Source organism: Salvelinus fontinalis, unplaced genomic scaffold (genome assembly GCF_029448725.1).
Source record: "Salvelinus fontinalis isolate EN_2023a unplaced genomic scaffold, ASM2944872v1 scaffold_0032, whole genome shotgun sequence".
Lineage (NCBI taxonomy): Eukaryota > Metazoa > Chordata > Actinopteri > Salmoniformes > Salmonidae > Salvelinus > Salvelinus fontinalis.
The window spans coordinates 483,571-488,326 of record NW_026600241.1 but is presented as its reverse complement, the minus strand read 5'-3'; the positions used below and the strand labels follow the sequence as shown (position 1 = coordinate 488,326).

At 45.8% G+C, this 4,756-nt stretch overlaps 1 long non-coding RNA gene across 1 annotated transcript; it reads left to right on the top strand.

The window, feature by feature from the left end:
- LOC129842306 (uncharacterized) lies at positions 1-4,237 on the top strand. The gene is made up of 4 exons (XR_008757539.1): positions 1-334; positions 2,284-2,359; positions 2,522-2,580; positions 2,899-4,237. It is a non-coding gene; the product is annotated as an uncharacterized LOC129842306 (long non-coding RNA).
- The last annotated feature ends 519 nt before the right edge of the window (positions 4,238-4,756 follow it).

The following is a 4,756-nucleotide window of genomic DNA, read 5'->3' as shown; positions in this document are numbered from 1 at the left end:
CTGCAGAGAGCCCTTCTACCCTGGCATCTCTCCCTGCAGAGAGCCCTTCTACCCTGGCATCTCTCCCTGCAGAGAGCCCTTCTACCCTGACATCTCTCCCTGCAGAGAGCCCTTCTACCCTGGCATCTCTCCCTGCAGAGAGCCCTTCTACCCTGGCATCTCTCCCTGCAGAGAGCCCTTCTACCCTGACATCTCTCCCTGCAGAGAGCCCTTCTACCCTGGCATCTCTCCCTGCAGAGATCCCTTCTACCCTGACATCTCTCCCTGCAGAGAGCCATTCTACCCTGGTATCTCTCCCTGCAGAGAGCAGTTCGTCAGCGACACAGCCCGACAGGTGATTAGCAATCTGGTCAGCACCGACAGATAAATTGGTCCAAGTTGACCCTTACAGAGGCACAACTCTGATCATCCACGGCCACAGTGGGTGCTGGCTTTCCTTCCTACAATATAAGTATACCCATTTAGACCTTGGAGGAAACCTAGTCTGCAATTCTTTGCAGTGAAATGTCTTTGCAGACTAGAGGCTGGCTATGAAAGTCTTTAAGCACCTAAAAAGCCAGGTTGCGCAGTGTTGTATTTATTTGTAAGAGGATTGTGTGAAAATACACATGCCTAGCATCATCATCATCATCATCAGTACAGCTGAGTATCTTATACTCCCAGCATCATCATCACCATCACCCAGCATCATCATCATCATCATCAGTACAGCTGAGTATCTTATACTCCCAGCATCATCATCATCATCACCCAGCATCATCATCATCAGTACAGCTGAGTATCTTATACTCCCAGCATCAGCATCATCATCAGTACAGCTGAGTATCTTATACTCCCAGCATCATCATCATCATCATTACAGCTGAGTATCTTATACTCCCAGCATCATCATCATCATCAGTACAGCTGAGTATCTTATACTCCCAGCATCATCATCATCATCATTACAGCTGAGTATATTATACTCCCAGCATCATCATCATCATCAGTACAGCTGAGTATCTTATACTCCCAGCATCATCATCATCATCATCATCATCATCATCATCATCAGTACAGCTGAGTATATTATACTCCCAGCATCATCATCATCATCATCACCCAGCATCATCATCATCATCATCATCATCATCATCATCATCATCATCATCATCATCATCATCATCAGTACAGCTGAGTATCTTATACTCCCAGCATCATCATCATCAGTACAGCTGAGTATATTATACTCCCAGCATCATCATCATCATCATCATCATCATCATCAGTACAGCTGAGTGTCTTATACCCCCAGCATCATCATCATCATCATCATCATCATTACAGCTGAGTGTCTTATACCCCCAGCATCATCATCATCATCATCATCATCATCATTACAGCTGAGTGTCTTATACCCCCAGCATCATCATCATCATCATCATCATCATTACAGCTGAGTGTCTTATACCCCCAGCATCATCAGCATCATCATCATCATCAGTACAGCTGAGTATCTTATACTCCCAGCATCATCAGCATCATCATTACAGCTGAGTATCTTATACTCCCAGCATCATCATCATCATCATTACAGCTGAGTATCTTATACCCCCAGCATCATCAGCATCATCATCATCATCAGTACAGCTGAGTATCTTATACTCCCAGCATCATCATCATCATCAGTACAGCTGAGTATCTTATACTCCCAGCATCATCATCATCATCATTACAGCTGAGTATCTTATACTCCCATCATCATCATCATCATCAGTACAGCTGAGTATCTTATACTCCCAGCATCATCATCATCAGTACAGCTGAGTATATTATACTCCCAGCATCATCATCATCATCATCATCAGTACAGCTGAGTGTCTTATACCCCCAGCATCATCAGCATCATCATCATCATCAGTACAGCTGAGTGTCTTGTTGTGAAAAAACCCAGCATCTTATCCTAACCTAAGTCTCACTCTTTATCCCTCCCCCCCTTCCCCCTCCATCCCTCTCCTCCTCCGTCTGTTCCTCCCTCTCCTCCCTCCCTCCCTCTCCTCCTCCGTCTGTTCCTCCCTCCGTCCCTCCCTCTCTCTCCTCCTCCGTCTGTTCCTCCCTCTGTCCCTCCCTCTCTCTCCTCCTCCGTCTGTCCCTCCCTCTCCTCCGTCCCTCCCTCTCCTCCTCCGTCTGTTCCTCCCTCTCCTCCCTCCCTCCCTCTCCTCCTCCGTCTGTTCCTCCCTCTGTCCCTCCCTCTCTCTCCTCCTCCGTCTGTCCCTCCCTCTCCTCCGTCCCTCCCTCTCTCAGATTGGCGTGTCCTTCCAGCAGGTGGAGATGTAGAAGACTGTGATTTTCTCCGGGGATCAAGATCATGATTCTCAAGGTCAGTCGCTCCAGATGCCTCAAACACACAGCATAATGAACAATGAGAATGACAGTTGAGAGATTAATGAATGAAGAAAGTTGTCCTGTGTACCAGTCTTTTGTCCTGTACTGATAACACATGGATAACATGGTGTATGATAAGTGTATCTTTCTTCTGTAGGCCATTGGCATCCTGAGAGAAGCACTAGCTGGGGCCCACATCAAATCCCCCCAGAACAGGTGAGACACACTCTTATTCTCCATCCATACTGTGTAGAACACAGGAGGCTGGTGGCACCTTCATTGGGGAGGACAGGTTTGTGGTAATAACTGGAGTAGAATCATTGGAATGGTATCAAATACATCAAACTTGTGGTTTCCATGGTTTCCAGGTTTGATACCGTTCCATTGACTCCATTCCAGCCATTACTATGAGCCGTCCTCCCCTCACCAGCCTCCACTGGTGTTGAACCACTAACGCTGGTGATATGTTGTATTCGTACCTATCTAATAAGCTATTTGATTAATAGTATGAATATGTTCCTGTTGTGTCCCCAGGGAGTCACAGCCATTACCGTTCACCAGGCTGCCAGCAGCGTCCCCACATCTGACTTCCTCACCAACACATACACGCTCAGACAGAGAGAGACACACACTCTGGCTTCTCCCATCAGTGTCACTAGCTGAGAGACGGGCAGTAACGAGCGTATGGCCATGTCTCTCTGGGGTAAAAGTGAACGGTTGGCCAGACAGAAGAACACTATGACCCCAACAGACAGTGACCACAACAGCAACAGTCGGACCGCAGTAGGAATGCTTCGACCCCACCAGTAGGAATGCTTCGACCCCACCAGTAGGAATGCTTCGACCCCACCAGTAGGAATGCTTCGACCCCACCAGTAGGAATGCTTCGACCCCACCAGTAGGAATGCTTCGACCCCACCAGTGAGGACCATCTCTCTGCAACAGAACAGTTTCACTCTCTCACATTTTCTCTGACTGTTTCCTGTTCTCTCTCCACTCTCTCTATTTATCACTTTTTCCTGTTCTCTCTCTTCAATCTATATTTATCACTGTTTCCTGTTCTCTCTCCACTCTCTCTATTTATCACTTTTTCCTGTTCTCTCTCTTCAATCTATATTTATCACTGTTTCCTGTTCTCTCTCTTCAATCTATATTTATCACTGTTTCCTGTTCTCTCTCTTCAATCTATATTTATCACTGTTTCCTGTTCTCTCTCTTCAATCTATATTTATCACTGTTTCCTGTTCTCTCTCTTCAATCTATATTTATCACTGTTTCCTGTTCTCTCTCTTCAATCTATATTTATCACTGTTTCCTGTTCTCTCTCCTCTCTCTCTATTAATCTTCCACTTCTCTTCAGCTCTGTCTCATCCATTTTCTAGAGAAAGAGAAATCAGTCTTTACAGAGAGGATATATAATCACATCCTTTAGCTATTAGTGGCTCCTGGACATACAGAACCAACTGGTTTCAACCAGTTTAACTGACAGTTCAAACCACTAGTCTGCTACTTTTCATATCTCAGTATCATGAAGTAGAATCAAGTAGAACAGACAACACTAATATCTGGGTGGAATTCAGGATTGCACAACTTTCTGAACGTTAAGAGATGACATGATTCCTTAAGCGCTTCTCAGAGTCCAAACTGTATACTCTTCCGCACAGCAGTGTTGTGGAATATTGGACCTTTGGCTTTCATAATAGCAATTGACCATTGTTATTTCAGTTTCCAGTGCACACCAAAATATGTATTGTTGAAATGGAAAACATTTTTTAAATGAAAACTGTGCTTGTGTTTACAGAGGGTGATTAAGTGTCCTGCCTGACCCTGTAATCTCCCCATAGATTGAGAGATTACAGGGTGCTGGTCTGAAGAGGTGGTTTTGATGTGTGTGTCTGGGTGTGTGTCTGGGGGGGGTGTGTGTGTGTGTGTGTGTCTGGGGGTGTGTGTGTCTGGGGTGTGTGTGTGTGTGGGGGGGGGGGGGGGGGTGAGAGAGATTCCTCCCTTCATCTCTTTTTCACAGAAGGAATGGAAAATGAGAGGGATGAGAAGGGATCTGGTGCAGAGGGAGGGATTAAATACACACACACACACACACACACACACTTCATACTGGAGATCACAGAATTGGTTACTATTCTAGAAGCCAGACACACAAAGCCAATGTTGCAGTCCACCTTTAATGGCCACCTTTGATACATCAGAGGCAGTATTTTTAGGACAGAGACCTTACACAACAACAGGACAGAGACCTTACACAACACCAGGACAGAGACCTTCCACAACACCAGGACAGGGCCAGCCAGCTTTCCAGGTACATTAGCCAGAATGACCCGACACGGAAGCATTAGAGAGCCGTGTGTGTCAACAGATACTCCCTGTTATCTTATTC